This window comes from Thermobia domestica, chromosome 2, assembly GCF_964235325.1.
Source record: "Thermobia domestica chromosome 2, izTheDome1.hap1.1, whole genome shotgun sequence".
NCBI lineage: Eukaryota > Metazoa > Arthropoda > Insecta > Zygentoma > Lepismatidae > Thermobia > Thermobia domestica.
The window spans coordinates 230940238-230964012 of NC_137455.1; the positions used below are offsets into that span (position 1 = coordinate 230940238).

At 34.9% G+C, this 23775-nt stretch overlaps 1 protein-coding gene across 12 annotated transcripts in view; it reads left to right on the forward strand.

The window, feature by feature from the left end:
- Positions 1 to 23775, forward strand: part of LOC145678403 (methyltransferase-like protein 25B) — an 881238-nt gene that overhangs the window by 28192 nt on the left and 829271 nt on the right. The window contains exon 1 of one of the 12 annotated variants that reach the window (XM_081748513.1): positions 22906 to 22993. The exons of the other annotated variants lie outside the window; for them this stretch is intronic. The gene's annotated coding sequence lies outside the window, so the exon portion shown is untranslated. Of the gene's footprint in view, positions 1 to 22905; positions 22994 to 23775 lie in introns of those variants that run through there. 12 annotated transcript variants of the gene reach the window in all.

The window sequence follows — 23775 nt, forward strand, 5'->3', positions numbered from 1 at the left end:
ATCATATTTTCCAGTTCCTAAAAATTACGATCCTTGTAGGTATTCTTTCGTGGAGGAGAAAATTTATCCCTCAATTCGCTGCGTTAACAGCTCCATTCTTTGATCTTTTGAAGAAAGATAGAAAGTATTGTTTTACAGATGAACTACTGAATAGATTTCAACAAGCCTTTTCATCTATTCTCTGATGCATCATTAGAAAATTTGGCAGGCTATCTGGCTCAATATGATAATGATGGAGAACTTTTGGTTATTTAGTTTGCGAGTCGAAAATTGAAACTTTATCAAATGTTACTCGATCTTTCAATTGGAATTGTTAGATGTTTTATTCTTATGTGAGCATTTCTCGTACTACATACTAGGTAGATAGGTTACGGTCCACTGTGATAATAGTGCAGTGACGTAAGGCTTGAAAGAATCTCGATCCCAAAACTACCAAAATTTTGCTGAAGCTTCAAAGATTTGATCTCCGATTTGAGCACATTAAGGGAGTAGATAATAGAATTGCTGATACATTAAGTAGAAATACTGAACTCCGTGCTAAGTCGAAAGAATATCAAGTGAACTTTATTCATTATAATGAAAATACTTTGTTTGATATTGAGTTGAGCGGATGCAAGCATCCGACAAGTATTCTTGTGAATTAAAGCTATGATGAATTCGGAACCTATGAAATCTCGAATTCGGATTATAAATTGATTTATATTCAAAATTTAAAAACAAAGAATTGGCTGCTAGTAATTCCGGAATCTAATTCAAAGAACCGTAAGACAAATTAATGAAACGGGACATTTTGGCGTTGCTAAATCTATGAAATTATTACAAGAATTATTCTTTTGAAAGGGTCAGAAACGAACTTTTCGGCAATATATAAATAATTGTGAATTATGTGCCAGAACAAATTTTTCAAATCGAATTACCGCTCGTGAAGATTTCCATATTGAGGCAGGTAAACCACACCAAAAGGTATGTGTTGATCTCTTAGGTAAGCTTCCATGTAGTTATGGATTTTATTATGTGTTATCAATTGTCGATGTTTATTCTAGATTCCTTTGTTACTTACCATTAAGAACAGCGACAACTGCTGAAATTATTCGAACCCTTGAAAAGGATTACTCCTATCTTTGTTCTTATCCATCTTACATCGTCTCCGATCAGGGCCCACAATTTGTCTCTCAGAAGTGGAAAGCTTATTGTAACGAACATCAGATCCAACATATTCTGAGTATTAGATTGTTGTGTAGTAGTAATCATACTAAATGGAAAAACGTGTTAAAAGTTGCGCAAGACCTGTTAAATTATTCTTACAATAGTTCCAATAATTGTACGCCAGCGAAAGTGTTCATTTCCTTCTCAGCTGTCGATTGATTTCGAGAAAAGTTTCCTTGGCCTCCGGAACTACAAAATTTAGAAAATTTGAAACGATACATACAAGTAGAACCTTGATTTTTATCTAAGTGAAAAAGGAAATCGCAAAATAATGTAGTCGAAATTAGGGAGGGAAATCTGGTAATGGTAAAAACTCATTTCCTATCGGATGCTTTTAAAAAGATTACTCATAAGTATTTGCCTATGTACACCGGGCCTTATCTTGTAACGAAAGTACAACATAACTCAGTATTTTTGAAAGATTTAACGGAAAGGGAAGTGCCAGTTCAAAATTTAATAAATGTGAAACTATTCAATTGTTCAGAAGAAAAACAAACAGTTATATCAAAAGATTTTAAATAAAAAAAATTTTTGAGGCCGCTGGGAAAAATGTACTGTTTACCGGTAACGTATACATTCTTGTTATTGTTATTATTATTTCTCCGTTGTTTGTTCGAATGGTCCCCGCTTTGTGAAGTCGTGCCATTCATTTTTATTACTTGTTAACTTGACATGTTCGATTATGATATGTTAATAATATGAGAAAAACCTCTAAATGGTGAGGTTTATACTATATCTGCACCATACCATAAGTTGAAGTAAGGATACGCTTAAATAAAAATTAATTACAAATGTGATTTCATATCTTAAACCTATATCAAATTCTTCTACATTTTTGCATTAACCCTATTATTTATTCGTGTTAATACTATAATTATAACTCTGCATAAACCTTATTATTTTTTTAAACTCGCCCATAAATTTTATAAACGTGTAGTTACCAATATATATGTAAATAGACTACACACTGAAGTTTGCTGTAACAACTACTTTTATCGTCGAGTGTTGTTCTTCAGTTGTTGCATCGTTGCAAGGGCCAATATCGCGATTTTAGGTTTGAGTATGCGACTAGGTGTGGGCTGGTGATTGGCTGATATAATTCGAAAGGGATGACAAAAGTAAGTGAGATGTAAAAATTATTCTGTTCTTAGTCCGGGGAAATACTAAGATAGTTGAATATTTCATATTTATTAATAATTCGTTAGGTTTTAAAAATTCAAGAAAATAATTACGATAAAAAATTTCAGTTTGGAGTATGGGATATCGTGTTTAGCCTGCGGTGTGTAATTGCCAAGTATTGAATGAAGCACTATCTGCTGTGTGATTGTAGAACGATGTGACACATTCAGGCCTCCAGAAAATATTAAAAATTTAACCAACATAAATCGCTGTATTGGGTGAAAAGGATTTCTAAATTAAGTTTTCCGCTCAACCTGCATTTATTGGACAGAAAAACTGGAGGCTCTGAAATCGAAATTAAAAATTTTAACATTTTTTGGGCAACGCGTCACAATGAATAATCATCTATAGCTTCGACGAAGAGCTCGTGGCGGATGATTCACTAGTTGTATATAACATATGTATTTTTCTGGATATCGGATTTCCATCCATTGTATGGGGCGATGGCCAGAGAAGTCTGGATGATATAAACAGCGCATAACAAGAAGGTAAAAAATTTATTTATTCTTTTCCTTGAATCATTTAGACTGGTGACGACTTGATTCATGGTAGCAATTGTGTGAACTTCAACCTTCGATCAGTATTACTTGTTTAAAATTTTGTGGATATCAGTAAGTAAGAATATCATGACTAACATGTATGCAGAAACCTTTGAGTTGCGTCACCAATCTTATAGCCTCAGCATGGAGTTCCCGCTAATGCTAGTATAAAATTTTAATGTGTAAATTCCATTGCACGACTCAATGTATCGGTTATCATATATTTATTTCGGTATAACTGAGAATTTGTCCCAGAAAATGCTTCCGGTACAGATCTAAAAAATCACTTATACTTAATCTATGGAAGTATGTCAGGTCAACTTGTCACTCTTCATTAAATAATGAACATAAAGAATATTTTTTTCACTATATTGTTCCATGAGATAAATATATTCTGTTCAGGCTATAATAAGGAAAGTGCAATTTAATAAACCCTGTAACATAGCTTAGTTTTTTTTCAGTCATATCATTTGTACATAATTCATTTTTCATTAGTAGTATTAATTATAAAGTAGTATAGTATAAAGTAGTATATTATATAATAGTAGTATATATGTAGGCCAAGCTTATGACATGCTATAGATATAAATTTTAAACTAAAAATGAAATAATAATGTAGTATGTATATGAGACATATGAAGGAATGTGACAGAAGGGATTATATTGTGATTAGGTTGTATTGCACGGAACATTGAAATTTTTCCTTTTTTCTTTCTTTCTTTCTTTCTTTTTTTTTTTTTTTGTTCTCGCCTTTCCTATTTCTCAAACGTAAGATTGATGGATCAATTTATGACTATGATGATCATTAATATATGAAATGTCATACAATTACGTATATATAGTAGTGAAGAGTAACTTTACTTGATCTTCAAAACAAGGCTACCTATAATGTGTATGTGTAACTTTGTTTGACCTTCCGAAGAAGGCTACTTATAAGATGTACGTGTCATCTATTCTGTTTTCTCTTTGCTTTGTACCGGGAAGCTACTGAGATACACATCTTAAATAAATGTTGGAAATAAGTAGCAAAGTTTAGTAAGATGTATACTAAAGTTTATTGATAATATGAATAATCGCTATAATAATAACAATATGTTTACAATAAGCTATGGAATGATAAATTGAAATATTGCAAAGTCAAGGCTCAACATTTGAAACAAATTTATCTAGAAAAGCGTCAATAGTTCTATTAAACCTTCTGAATTGTAATTTGATTCTGAATTTGAAACAATAAATAATAATTCCAAGTTGAATTTATGATTTGAGTTAAGAAAGCCTCATTAGAGTCTATACATATATATGTATATATATATAGTTAACATGGTGGAAAAAAATCATGATTTTTTAAATAAAAATCATTTTTGTTGATTTTTTTTGGATTTAAATCGATTTTTTTGATTTAAATCAAATCTTTCTCCTCGTATAATACAAGTCGCGAACTGGAGAAAAAACATTAGGAATTAATATTAAATGACAATTATGCCACTTAAGTGAAAATATTTTGGTTTAATTTCGAATTAATCCTCAATCGTTAAGCTATTTCAATCCGAAACAATATTTCTTAAGCATTAAGGAAAAAACGTACAGCAACGTTTATCAACATGACACTTTTCTTTTCACGAAAGTTCCTGATATTTGGCAGGAGTATATTTTAAAAAAAATCGAAACTAGCCAGCGCCACGAAGTACATGTAAAGTACATAAATTTCGCCCAAAATTAACTAATTAACTCTATGGCCTATGGGACCCGGAGGTTCAATGCCGCGTTCACAGAAACTCTCCACTGACTTCTATCCTTAGCCAACCGGATCCAGTTTCTATTTTGTATTCCTATTTCTGCGAGATTCATCTTAATATTGTCATCCCATCTGCGCCTAGATCTTCCTAATGGTCGTTTTCCGATTGGTCTTCCAGTTAAGAATGTGAAAGTGTTCCTATTTTCTTCCATCCTGGCTACATGACCTGCCCGCCTGAGTCTCCTAGACTTGATGACCCTAGCAATGTTTGGTAAACCGTATAAATTATGTAGTTCCTCGTTATGAAGTTTCCCCCATTCCCGCTCCTCTTGGGTCTGAATATTCGTCTCAGGATCTTGTTCTCAAATACTTTGTCTACGTTCTTCCCTCATAGTAAGCGACCATGTTTCGCAACCATATAGAGGCAGGGTGTCTACCAATCAGGGAAAGTCAGGGAATTTGCAGGGTCAGGGAAAATGTCAGGGAATTTCATTGTGTGTCAGGGAAAAATCTTTTCCAGGCTGAGACGGGGGAAGGGATGCCACTAAAATAGTCATAAATTATAGGTAAATGAATGGGTTCGTTTGTACGTTCGTAGCATATTGTATAAGCACATAAACAATGGTGAAAACTTACAGTTCACTTTAAATATACGTTGGAGGCGCGGTGGCTCACTGGTAGAGCGTTCACTTCTGGTGCTCGGGTTCCCTGGTTCGATTCCAGCTCGCGCCGTGTGACTTTGTGGTGTACAAACACCGTGGTCGTGGGTTTTCTCGGGGTTCTCCCATTTCCTCCCACTTTCTTCATTTCATTCATCACTCACCCATCACCGTCTCCTTTAGCCTAACCGGCATAACCGTGGGACGTAAAACTGAAAGATTTCATTTTCATGATTTAAATATAAGTTACTTTTCATGAGTTACTAAGAAAAAAGAATGACAGAGTCAGGGAAAATTATAATTTTGTCAGGGAAAGTCAGGGAATTTGATTATGCTTGCTTGCTAGACACCCTGAGAACAACAGGCATATATATTTTAATAAATTCCTGGACAGAATTCGTGACAAGAAATTTTGAACTAAATAACAACATGGATTCCCTGCTTTTAGTCGACACTTAATTTCTTCGTAAATATCGTTTTCGTCTGTTAATATTGATCCTAGATATTTGAAAGAATCCACTTTATCAAAAGTATTATTGGATATTTTAACGCATCCAAAATTTGCCCTATTACGATCCCGAGGAACTTCTATGCTATGTATTTAGTACATAAATTTCGCCTAAAGTTTTATTTTATTTTATTTATTTTTATTTATTTTTTTTTGTTTTGGAAAGGGGATCGGGCCCCTCTAAATACGCCCCTATTATCTGGAAACAAACAAACAGACGTGGACATAAAAAATTTTTTGTCTTAAATGTCGATGGTGATTTCTCCGTTGGAATAATTAACGATTTAAAAACCCTATGTTACGAAGAGAAGAAAGCAGGATTTTCCCGTTACCCGTTCAAAACGGGATTTTCCCTAATCATCCTCTGCACGATACTCGTTTTCATACTGTGCTTTACATACATTTGAGTCTTATTGTATTATGATTATTATCTTCCATAATAGAAATAACAGAACAGAAACGGGATTTTACTTATTTTCACTTTAAATTAATTTATTTCAGAATTTGATTTAAATCAACGATTTTTATTAAAAAAATCAAGTGATTTAAATCTTGATTAAAATCGTGATTTAAATCAGACTGATTTAAATCAATCCACCCTGATAGTTAATAATAATATACATATTGTAAATTAGTGACGAACGTTTTTCTTTTCAATATGTATGGACACGATGTAACTGCGCGTAATAAGATGTTTCAAAATTGGCTTAATTCAGCCAGAACTCTATTTATTTTGTTGATAAGATATGACGAATGAAAACGAGTGTTTCAAAATTGGCCATACCATCCAGGATTTTGATTTGTTTTCGAGTTTTTTTCTCATTCCTGAAAAAGATCTGTTTCACGCTTAACAGCGATAATGCGCATTATGTAAAATTAGAAATTTACACAAAAAATAACTATTTTGAAGTGCAAGGGTGCATTTTCCACTTTTAATTTACAGCAGTCTTGATCGTGTTTTTTTTATTTTATTTTTTTTTTTATTAGCTCTACAGACTTACGTAAACCTCGGGTAGAAATTTCCAAGTGATACATTGCTTAGATACCGAGATATGAATTTTTGTATTAAGCTCTACGAAATATTATATGACCTCAAGACCGACCGGGATGCCTGAAATTCTGAAACTTCGGTCTCGTATGTCTTACAAACTATTAGGATTTCGGAAGAAAAATTCTACAGTTCTTCCTACCTTAGTAATGTTAAGAAGTACACGAAGTTTCATTAAAATTTGAATTGGTGATACTGTCGTGATACTGTGGATGATCCCACCAGAATCTTCAAGAGACACCCAGGTTCGATTCCCGGCGGGAGCTCACGTGGTTCGGATTCCACGTTAATCAGTAGGTCCACGTCTGATATAGCCTCGCCGCTGAACGGGAAGTAAAAAACTCAAAGTCAAATCAAATCAAATCAGAATCTTCAATGCAGAGGAGTCTAGCTTTCAAACATCTCCCAAAACCGGCCTTTTTCTTGGACCCGAGGGTTTCAGAAACTTCTATAATATAAACGTTGGCAAAGAGAAAGAAGCGTTAACTGTTCTCGTTAACTTTCGTGCTGACGGGAAATCAGTACCTCCCATGATTTTGTACCCATACGAAGGAATACCCAGGGACATAGTACAAAACATGAATCCTGAATGGTGTGCTGGCAGATCACCATCAGGTTGGATGACTGGTCAATCATTTTATGAATACATTGCCAACGTTTTCCTGCCGTGGCTTCGAATACAGAACATAAAACTTCCGATTGTGCTGCTGAATGACGGTCATAGGTCACATATCATGTATAATGTGAGTAAATTATGCTCTGAAAATGGTAACCACCTGTTTGCCCTATTACCGAACACGACGCATCTACTGCAGCCAGTGGATTTGTCCGTATTTAAAACCATTAAATCTGAATGGGCCAATCTCGTAGATGTGTGGAAAAGGAGGAGAAACAACAGAAGCGTGACAAGGGTGTTGTTTGCACCTCTTCTCGAACAAGTGCTATGAGAAAAAAGCAACTCCCGAAGTCGTCAGAAATGGGTTTAGAAAATGTGGACTGTATCCTTTTGATCCTCGGTCAGTAGATATTACACGCTATATGAATCGTCCTTCTCGTTGTAGCGAGACTACACCGGGAACAGATACAAAACCAACCGAGTTTAGAATTGAACATCTTTTTAACCTGGAATCGTTGATGAAGGGTGTTAGAGCGCCGAATTCCGAGCTGCAGAATCTCGTGGTGAGTGGGATGGGGATGAAAGTGCCAAGGAACTGTTTGATGTTTGGTTAAAATTAAGAAAACTATGTGTGCCAGTAGCGCCAACTGAGAACAATGATCCAGATCAGTCTTGATGAAGAAGACCAGGAAGATCTACAAGAGAATGTACAATGTGTGAATGATTTGGAAGAGACAGAAACTCTTTCAACAACTGTACCTCGTGTTGACGAGCCAAGTACTTCCGCAGTACAAACTAATGGTAAGAAAACAGCTGAGCCAGACACATTCTCTTTACCTCAACCTGGCAGTAGCAACCATGGCACCAGCCGAACAAAAATCAGTGACCGTTCAATAAGTCCTGCTTTTATCGATTCAGTACTTTGGCCAACCCAATAACCGATAAAGAAAAAAAGATGCAGGACAAAGGAAATCTCCCACATGCAGCAACTTCAAGAAGGTGATTAGAGTATTGGGAAGACAAAGAAAAGGCGAAAAGAACGAGAAAACAAGAGAAAAACTACAGATGATGACGACTGGACCATTTTCACATGTAAAAGAAGCTGGTATAGAGAATACAAGCATGGCGTAAAGAAAACCTGGGTGTCTTGTGATCAGTGTACTAGACAATTCCATGTTGCTTGTGTTTCCAAAAGGATCCGTGAACAGTTTGCGTTAGACGAGGTTTCGGATGACGAAGATATTCAACTTGTATGTGACGAATGTTACGGGGTTACAGAGAGCTTTGATGAAATGTCAGATAATTGAACAATCTCGCGAAGAGCTTGTTTCGGAGCATTAAAGACTGCATGAGTGTTTGCCTAGTGTGTGTTTTATTATTTTTATTATTATTAATGAGACCAGGCCTATAGAATCATATTACTTTCTATATAATTGTCTGTCGGATCCCGCTAACTTGTTGGAACAGTGGAAGACTACAACAAGTTTCTTACGAATTATCAAACCAAAACAGTTTCCGATCAGTTTCTTTTGTGTGAAAATATATTTTACAATAAAACATTTATATGTTATGGCACTTTTAAATTCCGTGAGACGAAGTTAGCAGGCCTTACTTCGTTCGTGTAAAAATGAAAAAGAAAGGCAAACAGTTCAAGTAGCAATCAACCTAACTTAACGTTCAAGAAGTATTCTGGTTTATGCATTATAATGGCTTGCTGGCGAGATTAATGACAAGCTTCGGCGGAAACAAGGAAGAGAACGTCACAGGTGAGCCAAATATTTGGTGCAAATCGTTTTAAGGAACCTACACTATAATGTACACACACAGGGGGCGCGGTGGCTCAGTGGTAGAGCGTTCACCTCTGGTGCTTGGGGTCCCGGGTTCGATCCCAGCCCCCGCCAAGTGAACTTTGTGGTGGACAAACACCGTGCTCGTGTGTTTTCTCGGGGTTCTCCCGTTTCCTCCCACTTTCTTCATTCCACCATTTCACTCATTTCTCATTATCACCGTCTCCTTTAGCCTAACCGGCATAATTGTGGGACGTTAAACTTAAAGTTTTCATTTCATTTCACAACTTCAGTTAACATTCAAGTTGTCCCGTTAAATATCTTGGATCAACGAGCGATAATATCCTCCTTTCTGTATCCCATAATTACATGTTCTCTTTATTTCAGAATTAGAAGAAAATTGTGGCAGATATGAGGCATCGCTCTTTCTGGCCATATTGACTTACTCAATTCAGCCACTAAAACCACACACAATTAAATTAATGACATATGAATTATATAGAAATGTGCATGCAAAAACTACAAAAAATAATAAATAAAATAAATAAATAAAAAAATCCTACAAGACAGTACTTCAGAGTTATTTATTACACATCAATCGTTGCGGGGAGGATTACAGAAGCGAAAATTCAAAACCAGCAAAGTGCTTTCCCCCCGCCCTCCAAAAAAACTTGATACAACGAATCATTCTCTTGCGAATGCTCAAGGGCAGTAAGCTGATGCCTCGAGTGCATTTACAAATGAGGAACTACTATTGTTTAATGCCACAAGCCAAATCCATCATATCATCAATCCAAGGTTTCAAGAATAATTTGCGCTTAAGGATTTATCTAATTTCCGAACTTCTTATGTTCATAAAATGTTTAAGCTATTTCAAGTTAAAGCTATTAAGAGAAAGAAGACATTGAAAACGGAAGTTATTCGATGTTACCGTCATTGTTCTAGAAGACTCTGACACATCTTCACTTAATTAAACTACATCAGTGGGGAGACTATCAAAGAATATTTGAGATGCGTGACGCCGTACAAAATTTTCACCTGACATTTTTATATCCATTTGCTTCAACACATACATAAAATATTAAACAGTCACTCAAGGGTACATCGATAATGATTCTTTTGATGGTAGCGTTGAAGTCGCCGTATTGGTTCCAGAAATTTCGACTTTCTGATTGTATAAAAATTTAAGAAAATTTTGGGTTACGTGAATTCTAGTAACTTAAACACTGTTGATTAGCTCCAAGACTCAACCAAATTTCACTCCCGTTTGGATTTGATTTTCGGTCGGATCCCGCCGGTAGTAACAGCTCTTCTTCTTCCGTGATGTCATTTCAATTATGGCCGGAACGAGGGTTATTTCGTGACGACTGTCCACAATAGGTTACCACAATTTAGAGCAGATGATCATTTATTATCAAAACGTAGTATAGGTTATTCCTAAATAGATTATTTCCACAGGTTAAGTTTACCAAACGAAGCGATTTAGCCACATAATTTCTAAATTACAATCATTCTGCGTCGTTACGTTAGTTAAGTAGACATGTAACTGCCTTTTTTCATGTGTACTTGACATGCTTACCCGCACATCACGCATAATATGTCACATCCTAATTATAACAAATGTAAACATCATTACCCGTTCAGATTTAAAAACCTGTATTATTATTATTAAATGCGTATACGAAGCCTACAAATTTAACTTCCTAAATCGTATGAAAATCAGTTTCTTATTCTCACCTAATCTTGCCAGGCAACTCAATTTCATCGTCATCTCGAAGCAAAAAAGTAGTGTAATACTTGCAATAGTGCAAACAAATGAAATGCGAAAAGCAAATAATAGTTTAATCGCGATTTCAGCAAGGATCAGATAACAAAGAGTGCAGGAACACCACAGGATATAATGTAAGAGTAACTACTATTACTCGTTATTACTCCTGGTATAAACACTATTGAAACAAAAATAATGAAATTTTAAAAATAACTACATGTAAGTGTACATTTCGTGTGGCAGGATAACTCGCATGAACACGGTGCCATGTTACGAAAATAGCATACCATCCATGCCGAAAAGACGGTACGATTCTGAACGTTTAATTTAGGCTGAGTTCTGAGTATTATTCAATTTTGTAGTCACCATTACGTACTTGTTATTCACCGGTTTTACTCTTCACTGACAACATGGTCTGCAGATATAGAATATACGGCCCAATGAATATAACATGTATATTGTAGCTAGACAATTGTAATGCAAAATGTATATTACCTACCATTACCGAAGTAACGTAAATGAAGGCCTACAAAGTTGTATTAATATTTACCTAGTTTATTCGAGATTTTTGAATCACAAAATCAGCATCAGCCATATGTATCCCTATGTATGTGACACAGATAAAGATACGAATATAACAATACAACCGTAATATTATTGAGCACTAAGAGGGTTTATCAATGATAAGTTCATACGGAAGTCAAAGAATTAAACGTAAACAAACAATCTAAAACAAATTCAAACCACATTCAAATTAAACCTACAATGTTTCGTTACCGATAGAATCGGTCTTACATTTTTCCCAGGACCTTCGAAAAAAAAATCTTTATATATGTGTAATTAATTAAATTCTTTGAGTAATTCTTTCCGTTTCAGCAGTGCAATCAGTTTTACATTTAGTAAATTTTCTTTTGAGACTTCTCTCACCTTAAGATCTTTCATGAGCTCCTCCGGGAGCTTTCATGAGCTCCACATGGCTAAGCGGTTAGCATACGCCCCTTTGCCGCCTGAGACCCGAGTTTGATTCCCGGCGAGAGTTGATGTGGTTCGGATTCCTGGTTAATTAGAAGGTCCATGTCTCACATAGCTTCGCTGCTGAAAAGGACGCTAAACTGACATTCAACTCAAGATCTTTCATATAAACTAAGTTACACACGTTTGTCATCAAGTAAGGCCCTGTAAGTAGGTATATATTTATAGGTAATTTTCTTGAATGCGTTCGACAGAAAGTGAGGTCGAACCATCACCAGATTGCCTTCCTTGATTTCTATCGGACGATGCGAAATGTTTCCTTTTTCTCTTAGCCATTGAGGCTCCATCTGGATATGGCGCTTCGAGTCGTCCTCATCTTGCAACCCCAAAGGCCATGGAAATTGTTCCCTGTATTTATCTGCTGCTGAAAAACAGAGTTCCGCAGGTATACATCCAATGGTACTATTATAGGAATAATTTAACAGGTCCTGCGCGAACTTGACGCTTTTCCATTTTGTACCATTCTGATTACACATCAACCGAATTACGCGATACAATTCTTGATGGGAACGTTTCACTATCCCATTCCCCTTAGGGTTATACGGAGTCACAAGAATGTGATGGATCCGATACTCTACACAATATTTTTTCCAGTTCTGAGACTAGAATTGGACCTTAATCGGACACTATAATTTCGGTATGGACATATATAAAAATATTCCTTTTCTAGGACCCGAATAATATCCGTTGTAGTGACTGTTCTTAAAGGTAAGTAGCAAATGAACCGAGTATAGACATCTACAATGGATAATATGTAATAATAACCATAACTACAAGGGAGTTTTCCGACAAATCAACGCGTATCTTTTAATAGGGTTCTCGGCCATGATATGAAGGTTTTCACATGTAATAACTTAGTTAGAAAATTTTGTCTGAACACAGAATTCACAAGTTTCTGATATACATTTTAAAAGTTGTTTTCAATTTTCTAAAAGAATAATGCTTGATGCAGTTTCTCGCATTTGGTTACTCCGAAATGTCCTGTTTCATGAAGAACTGTGTGAATTACTAGGAGCGAATTATTTAATTTAGAATTCCGAATATAGAGCAAATTATCGCTGACACTAATTCGATCGTTGAATGTCTTGGTATTTAACTTGTTTCTCAATTCCCAACAATAGTTATCCGATGCTTGTGAATTCTCATATTCCCGAACTTTAAACCATGTACTACCTTAATTTACAAAATTTATTTGGTTCGGCATAGCATTCGGTAGTATTCCTACTCAAAATATCCGCTATTTTATTGTCGGTTCCTTTTATATGTTCAAACCGAAGATCGAATCGTTGTAGCTTCAATAAGATTTTAGTTGTTCTTATGTCTAAATTTTGCAAAATCATAGGTCACTGCATTTTTTGTCGCAATCAACCGTAACTTGCCTACCTAAAATATAGTAAGAAAAATGTTAGCACGAAAACATGACTGCGAGAAGTTCTAGTTGGAAGATGGAATAAGATATTTCATATAATTTTAATTTATGACTGGCATACTCGATGACTAATAGCTCTCCGGTCTCATCATACTGCGCGAGATAACCGGCTAAATTTTCCAACGACGCGTCCGAGAACAAGTGCAAAGTTTGAAAAAATCAGGTTGACTGCCGGAGGTTCACTCAGTAACATCCTCAACCGTCGAAACCATTCTGATAGTTCAGTAGTTAAACAGTAGTTTTCATCTTTTTTCAGGAGTTCGAAGAAAGGTGCAGTTAAGGCAGCAAATTGGGATATGAATTCTCTTCTCCATGAGAGAATTCCCAGGAAGGATCGTAGCTTTTTAGTGTTAGAAACTGGAAAACACTTAATTGCTTCATTTTGTTTTGGATTCGGTTTCAGTTCTGTTCCATTCACTACATGTCCTAGAAACGGGATTTCTGTTTGCACAAACTGACCTTTTTGAAATTCAGGACAAAATTCCCAAATTCTAAAATTTTAAACAATTCTTCCAAATGGTTAAAGTGTTCTTCTAACTTTGAACTATAACAACAAATCGTCGAGATATACAACTACAAAATGCCGAGTATTTAGTCCAAAATAATTCATAATGTTCTTAAAGATACTGGAGCTCGACTTCAATTTCATGGGTAAAACACATAATACATACTGTCGCCCTAAATAAATGAAACTAGTGTACTGGAATGAGTCAGAATGGAGCCTGACACCATAGTAGCCCGTTGTCGCGTCCATAGAACTAAAGATTTTAGCTCCCGAAATTCGGGTAAGGATTTCGTTTATAGGTTCAAATTGAATTTTTGGGCTAATTACCTTATTATTCAGTAAGCGAAGATCGATCATTGGTCGCACAACCCCCGAAGCCTTCCTTAGACAGTGTATAGGATTCCTATAACTGCTTGGGTGTTCTTTGGCTATCCCCAGTCTAATCCGATTGTTTAGTTCTTCAAACTCTTTTTGCATTGCCTGTGGAATGGGGTAAATTTTTCCTACAACAGGCTCCTGGTCACTGAGTTAGATTTTATACGGTTCGCATTTTATTGGCTTCGGATACTCAAAATAATGTCTATACTTGGTTAAGAGTGTTTTTAATTTCAATTTAATCTCCGTATCTAGATCCTCACGTTTGTTAATATATTCCTCAATTTCAATCTCGGAAATTTCTCCAAAATATGTATTACATTTATGTGGAGAAGAGGGTATTTCATGCTCATCAGACATTTTATTAGTGTCGAGGTGCACTAGTAGTATTTTGAGATAAATCTAAAATTACCTTCTCGGACTTATTATTCGTAATTAATTTACGGTTTTTCCTATCCAGAATTACTTGAAATTTTGCAAAGAAAGGTGATCACAGTAACAGTCACGCTTCATATCTTTAACAATAAAGAATGGGACATCAAATTATCTTGAATATTAGTTAACTGGAAAGTTATCTTTTCCAGCAAAAGCGTTTAAATGTACTCTGGATACAGGTTTCAATTTCGCTGATCGAAAAGAATTTTGTAACCTGGTCCAAACGTTATAGTTTAACAAATTCAATTCTGCTCCCGTGTCCAGAATGCATATTATCCCCTATCTCACAATTTACCAAAGATGAAGGAAATATCGTAGTCTTGGCGATTAGTATCCTCTCCATCCTTTAAATCAAAATAAGTTAATAACTGAAAAGGAATTATTTCTGACTCTTGTTGAATCCTGGAAATTAAATAATACATAAATTTTGTTACAATTTTGGCGTGGGGAGAGAAGTTTCGTTGAGCAGGCATCGTTTCCCCTTAAGGATGACTGCTCAGCATGTTTGCCAAGACCTGATAATTGTAACTCAAAACGGAAGGATTACTATTATTTGTCGCCTCAACAGTCACAGGGATAAGGCGGGTGTAAAGAGCAAGTGACTGATGCCATGACTGAAATATGGGAAGAAAAAAGAAAATTCACTAAAGGTACGGAAGGACCTTCCCCAAATGATAATTTCATATTATGGTCTCCCGGTATGATGTACGGAAATGGCACGTTTCCATGCATTATTACTAAGGTTTGAATTTCCGGAATAGATTGATTTCTCTTGATTTCGTTTCCTCCCCAGCTTCATTTAAATTTCCGATTTCGACGTATATTTCCGGTACCGTTTCTAAAGTGTTGATTATTTGAAGGATTTTCTGTTGCAGCTCTTTCGCCAATTATCCGATCAGTCTGTACCGCATTGTCTATAATAGTTCTTTTCCTCTGAGTAACAAAAGTTTTTCTTACATTTAGTTGTTTCTTAATTTGAAACTTTGAACCGCTGGGACTATCGACCTGGCTATTAGGACTACATTGTAATTCGGCTATCCTAAGAATCAAGTCTTGCAGATTGCTAACTGATCCTAATTTTAAGAGTAGACCCTCTAATTCCTGATTTGATGGCACCGTCTGCTGATTTATAAATTTCCACAATATAAAGAACGAAATCTAGTAAAGAAGAATATTTAGTGCGATCATATCTCAACGAATAGAGATGACGCTTCTATGCCCTCTCCATCCGTTCAGATATATATATATACATATATATATATATATATATTGCAACTTAAAAAACCTTAAAAATCCACAAAAGTTCTTATTTGGTCCGTGACACTTCGATACCAAATTTTGGCAGATTTCTGCAAACACCTCGCTATTATTTACATTCGGTCTTGCTCGGTCAAAACGTATAGATTCATCGTCTGAATTAGGTCGTAAGAAAATTTGAGCGGTTTCTTGCGTTATTTTTCCGTCAAACTTCACGAAATGATGCAATTCCTTTAAAGAACCAGCGCACCGTTTGTCATAGGCTATTTTCCCAATGAACGATTTCTGCGTGTAAGTCCGAATGAATTTCACAATTCACAAAATTTACATTACTATCCACGTCCATCTATACACCTTTTGTGGAACATCGATCTTCAGTTGGTTTTCGGACCGAAGGTTCATTTCGTTTAATTTTGTTCCTGAGACATTTATGTTTATCATTTCGATGACCATTCTTTCCTTCTTCCGACTCAGATGATGAAAACCTTTTACGGTACTATCGATCCGCAATCCCTCCAAATTATACGTTTGAGTTTAGTTACTTTCTTCCTCCGAAACAATTTAATATCCATTTTTTTCCAATATTTTATCATGACTACTTTCATTATTCACCGAAAATTCCCTTTTTGTGTCTAACTTCTCCCGAAGATTTTCGCATTTGTCCTGAGCTTCTGAAATTTGTTTCTCCATGGATTCCTTTAAGTGTTCCATATTCTGCCTACACTGATCTTGGCCATGTCTATAAGCATCTATCACTTCTCTTTCGAGTACTTTTACCATATTGACAGTGGTCTCATTTAGTTAGCGCCACTTTTCGCTGTCTTCAGCTTGCTGCTCTTTCAGAATCTCTACCTCCTTTTGACTCTGAATACTAACCTTGCTCATTTCTACCTTTAAATTGGACATTTCTTTCGTAACAGCCTGAATTTTTATATCTATATTTTCGTTAGTTTCTTGTAGTCCTGATTTTATATTATCTACAACTATCCTAACCCGGTTAATATCAGCAACTACATCATTTAATTCTCTAGAAACATTACTTCCAAACTCATTTATGCTTTCCATATGCTGAGTTTTTGTGTTATCAATTTCTAATCGAACCTGTCCTAAATCATTAGTTAAATGGAGAAGAGACTCTTTAACTGATGTCATATCGTTCGACATTTTTAGCATTTCGGATTTTAATTCACTACGTAGCGATGACATTTTAGTATCGATTCTCGTCTCCAATCCAGTACTAAGGGTTTTCAAAGTTTCCAGAAGAAGACCCCCAGTGACCTCGATTGTCCGTATAATTTTCACCATTCTATTTTCCGTACTAACATCTGCACCTTCACTAACTCCGTCATTTAACTCTTTCTTCCTTTGCCTGACAATTTAAATACCAACTACTATAATGTTTCAATGTTTCAAGCTCTTCAGATCATAATCGAAAACAAGTTGTATGAAACCAATTTCCACATCGTACACAGTTTATTGATACTCTATAGTCTGAATCACCTGTATGTACAGAAAAACTATGCTTTTCATTTTCATGTTAGTCTACAATTAAGTCACTAAACCTTATATTTTCGCATATTATCGGCTACACATCCCAAACACTCTCCAACAAAATCTCCTCCAGTGTATACTTAACAATAGCTCATTTGTATAAGTACTAATTTTATAAATTTGCAGAACGGTAATACAAACTTTAGTTACAAATATAAATAGTGTAATTATTCTAAAGCTGAAGATCGCTAATCTGAGAAAGCATAAAACTTTGAATTTAAAATTAACCAAACTCCATTCTGTCTCATTTTCATGGAAACGAATCCCGACTGAATATGTAGATTTAGAAGAGATAGTTATTTAAGCCAGTTCTTTATTTAAGTTTACTGTTTATTCTCATTCCAAATTTTGACTTGGAACTTTATATTCCATACATCCTAACTCTTTTTCAAGTCCTTACTAAAGTAGTAACCGCTTGTGAAGATTTGCCCCTTTTCTATAATAATGTACTATTCTGTTTACTATATATATACTAAGATTATACTATAGCAGGTTTAATTAGGGCACAAGACTGAAGTAGAATGTTCGATTTCTCTATTATTGATATTTTTATTGTTTCCAGATAATGGAATACAAAATATTGAATATTCTGGTTAAGATGGGTAGCATCATACCGTTTGAATGAAGAAAAGATATTTATATAGAAAAAGTTTTGTAAATTGTTATAGATTTACATTACTATTCATACAAAGTACAATCTTTATCATTTAATTTCATAACACAATCTTTGATGTATTCTTTCGTACTGAAATAAATCATCGAGTATTTAAAATTGGTTGTTTGTATGGAGAAAGAAAAAGAAAAAAACTTTTCTGTTTCAAATATCTCATTCTAACATATGCAGCACCTCTATGATATTATAAACTGATTGCATTTCATTTCACTATAATTATATGAAGCATAATCACAAGGAAAATGGCACACAAGTAAAATTACAATTCTAATCCTATAACAGCATTGTATTCCACTACTCTAACATTCAAGCTGTCCCGTTAACTAGGATGTTTTAATGAGCGATAATATCCTTTCTGTATCCCACAATTAGATGTTTTCTTTATTCCAGAATTAGAAGACAGTGGCAGATATGAGGCATCGCTCTTTCTGGCCATAATATTAACTTACTCAATTCAGCCACTTGACATGAATTATATACAAATGTGCATGCAAAAACTACAAAAAAAGAAAAAGAAAAATCCTACAAGACAGCACTTCAGAGTTACTTATTACACATATCAATCGTTATGGGGAGAATTACAGAATCGAAAATTCAAAACCAGCAAAGTGCCTTCCCCCCGCCCTCCAAAAAAACTTGATACAACGAATCATTCTCTTGCGAATGCTCAAGGGCAGTAAGCTGATGCCTCGAGTGCATTTACAAATGAGGAACTACTATTGTTTAATGCCACAAGCCAAATCCATCATATCATCAATCCAAGGTTTCAAGAATAATTTGCGCTTAAGGATTTATCTAATTTCCGAACTTCTTATGTTCATAAAATGTTTAAGCTATTTCAAGTTAAAGCTATTAAGAGAAAGAAGACATTGAAAACGGAAGTTATTCGATGTTACCGTCATTGTTCTAGAAGACTCTGACAGATCTTCACTTAATTAAACTACATCAGTGGGGAGACTATCAAAGAATATTTGAGATGCGTGACGCCGTACAAAATTTTCACCTGACATTTTTATATCCATTTGCTTCAACACATACATAAAATATTAAACAGTCACTCAAGGGTACATCGATAATGATTCTTTTGATGGTAGCGTTGAAGTCGCCGTATTGGTTCCAGAAATTTCGACTTTCTGATTGTATAAAAATTTAAGAAAATTTTGGGTTACGTGAATTCTAGTAACTTAAACACTGTTGATTAGCTCCAAGACTCAACCAAATTTCACTCCCGTTTGGATTTGATTTTCGGTCGGATCCCGCCGGTAGTAACAGCTCTTCTTGTTCCGTGATGCCATTTCAATTATGGCCAGAACGAACGTTATTTCGTGACGACTGTCCACAATAGGTTACCACAATTTAGAGCAGATGATCATTTATTATCAAAACGTAGTATAGGTTATTCCTAAATAGATTATTTCCACAGGTTAAGTTTACCAAACGAAGCGATTTAGCCACAATTTCTAAATTACAGTCACTCTGTGTCGTCGCGGTACTTAAGTAGACATGTAGCTGCCTTTTTTTGTGTGCGCACTTGACATGCTTACCCGTTCACATTTAAAAACTTGTATTATTATTATTAAATATATATACGGAGCCTACTAATTTAACTTTCTAAATCGTATTAAGATCTGTTTCTTATTCTCACCTAATTCATTCATTCATTGTTTATTCATCCATGTCGTACATTATTGGTCAGAGACCAGTACATAGGACTTGTCAAATAATAATAAGACATTTCAATATAATTGATTTACATTATTTTACAAACTATCACCCAAGTATTCATTAATATGATAATACATTTTGTTACACAAAAAATTAAATAGTTCATTTTTGAAATTTCGTATGTTTTTGATATTCTTCAAATAACTTGGGAGCTTATTAAACAACTTAGCGGACATAGGAAGAACACTTCTTTTGGTGCACGCATAGTTTTGGTATGCTGTGAATATGTTATTCTTTTGTCGTGTGTTGTATGAATGTACATCGTCAACATGAAGAAAACTACTTTCATTTCTCTTTACATATATGATACTTTTGTATATGTACAGACAAGGCACAGTTAAAATTTTATTTGACTGAAAGACCCTTTTGCATGAGGACCTTGGTGATAGATTAAAAATAGATCTTATTGCCTTTTTCTGTAGACGAAAAGTAGTAACACTGGAATAGGAGGCTCCCCAGAAAATTATTCCGTAATTTAACAATGATTGAAACTTACCATAGTACAATAACAGCAAAGTTTCTTTTGACACTGAACCACGTAGTCTATAAATGACAAAACAGATACGACTTAATTTGCTGTTTAGCTCAGTAATATGTGCATCCCATGTAAGCCTATTGCTTATTGTTACACCTAAAAATTTAGTGGATTTTGAATAGTCTACATCAGTTGAATTTATCACAATGGATGGTACTATTCGAGGTGTACATGAGTAATGAAAATTTAGTGCTTTTGTTTTCTTTGCATTTATCAGCAGTTGATTCTGAGATGTCCATTTTATCAAACGCTCCACAGTTTGTTTTAATTTACTTTCTAGTTCAAGTGTATTGTCCGCTGTTACTATGACATTTACATCGTCAGCATATAGTACAATATGTTGGGGATACATATATTGAACAAGATCATTTATGTAAAATAAAAAAAGAATTGGCCCAAGAATTGAGCCTTGAGGAACACCAGCAGAGATAGTAGCAGTTGTGGATGAAAATGTGACTTGTTTATTGTTAATTGTTTTTTGTATTTTTACTACTTGTTTTCTGTTTGTCAGGTACGAGCGAAACCATTCATGTACTACACCCCTAATACCATATTTCTGGAGTTTTGCCAGTAGAAGAGAATGTTGAACACTGTCAAATGCCTTGGAGAAATCAACAAATAAACCTACTGCATATTTTCCCTTATCAAGTACTGTAGAAACCTCTTTAATAAAGTTAAACAACGCTGTATCAATTGATTTGTTTTTTTGGAATCCATGTTGAGAAGACGAGATTAGGTTATGGCAGGATATAAAATTTCTCAAGCGCGATAACATTAGTGATTCAAAAATCTTCGAGAAAACAGAGAAAATAGAAACAGGCCTATAGTTTTGAACATCATAAGTATTTCCTTTTTTGTGCAAAGGTATAACTTTTGCAGTCTTCAATCTGTCGGGGAAAACGCCTGATTCAAATGATACATTTACAAGAAAGCATAGTTGTTTCACTATTAAATGCGCACTCTTTTTTATAATTAGGGATGGGACTTCATCTATACCTGCAGAACGGGTACTAGAAAGCCTTTTGATACAGTCCAACAATTCTTCTTCAGTTACCGGAGTTACATACATACTATGTTTGTTGCATGGAATATTTGACTCTACAGCGAGATCCAACTTTCCAGGTGGTAAATTCGTATTAAGAAAATACTGATTAAAGACTTCAGTAATGGCAGCAGGATCAGCAAAAGAATTATTTCTATAATTAACTTGTGATATTTCGCGCATTGGAACAGTCTTTGATGAATTGTTTATTACGTTCCACGCACCTTTCATTTTGTTTTTATATCCGTGTATTATAGTGTCATTGTGGATTCTTTTGGCTGTTCGAATAACATTCTGATATATCCTTTTGTATGTTTTTATATGGGAAATAACTTTAGCTGGTAAATTAACACAGGTTTTCTTAAGTTTATGATAATATATAAGCTTTTGCTTTGAAACTTTTATTCCTTACGTGACCCACTTTTTCATGTTATGAAAATCTTTCCGTAACTGTAATGGAAATGCTATGTTAAAATTATGTAAGAAAACATCAACAAAATAATTGAATTTGTCATTAGCACTAGGTAAGTCGTACAAGGGATTCCAAGATTCACGAGATAATAGAAAACAAAAATAATTTATATTTTCCGTTGAAAATGATCTGCTTGTTCTCGTTATCGGTTTCGGACTTCCCTTCACTATTCTCTCGGTAGGTATTCTACAATAAATGGCTTCATGATCAGAAAATCCAAGTTCAGTAACTTCAAACAAACATTTAAGATTATTTTTTGGAATAATAATTTGGTCGATAGCTGTCTTTCCTTGACGAGTAGGTACGTTAATAATAGTTTGTAGTTCATATAAATTTAACATATCTTGAAACTTAGATTTATCAGTTGAATTCTTTAACCAATCTATGTTTATATCCCCACAGATAACTATACTACTAAATTTTCTACGTAAGTTCGCTAGAAGTTTCTCAAAATTTTTAAAGAAAATTCCTAAATCACCAGAAGGGGTCCTATAGATACACACAATACAAATATTTAACTCTTGAAGTTTTGATGCGACTACCTCACAATGCATTTCGACGCAAAAATTCCGAACGTCAATCTCAGTTGCATGTATATAAGAGCGAGCAAAAATTGCGACACCACCTCGACTTTTTATTGTACGAGAGTAGTGAGTAATAATATTAAAACCGTTTAAACTAACCATATTAACGATATTTGCATCTAACCAGTGCTCACATATACAAAGAAGCTCACATATACAAAGAATCTCTCCGGGCAAGTCAATTCCATTGTCATCTCGAAACAAAACAGTAGCGTAATACTTGCAATAGTGCAAACAAATGAAAAGCGAAAAGCAAATTATAATTAATAATAGTTGAATCGCGATTCAAGCAAGAATCACACAAGAGACTGCAGGAATACTACAGAATAGAATGTAAGAATATACTATTACTCGTTATTACTCATGATACAAACGCTATTGAAACAAAAATAATGAAATTTTAAAAATAACTACATGTAAGTGTACATTTCGTGTGGCGGGATAACTCGCATTCATATGCATTAACATGGTGCCATGTTATGAAAATAGCATATCATCCATGCTGAAAGGACGGTACAACTCAACGTTTAATTTAGGTTAAGTTCCGAGTATAATTCAATTTTATAGTTAACATTACGTACTTGTTATTCACCGGTTTTACTCTCCACTGACATGGTCTGCAGATATGGAATGAAAATAACATGTATACTGTAGCTAGACAATTGTAACGGAAAATATCTGTTACGTACCATTGCCGAAGTAATTTAAATGAAGGCCTGCCAAGTTGTATTAATACGAGGGCGTGCTGGGAAGTCCTTAGCTTTGCCCTCTTCCTCCTTCCGATATTTATAATGTTTGTTTTTATTTGAAAGCTACATGTGTCTATATGTTTGTGACGAAATATTAAAACATTGGTACTAAGGAAAGTTATGTTTTTTAGGTGAGTGCTTGAGATGGCAGGGCAGCCCAACAAGTTCAACGATGTTGAGAGTCGAGCGCTGATGAAGTTCCTCTTCCTCCAGGGGAAATCTGCAAAGACGATCCATGGTGAGATGCAACAAACATTGGGGGTCCATTCACCTTGTTATGCCGCAGTGAAGAACTGGGTTGTGAAATTTAAGACAGGCCATTTTGGCACTGTAGATGACCCCCGCCCTGGGAGACCATCCATAGTG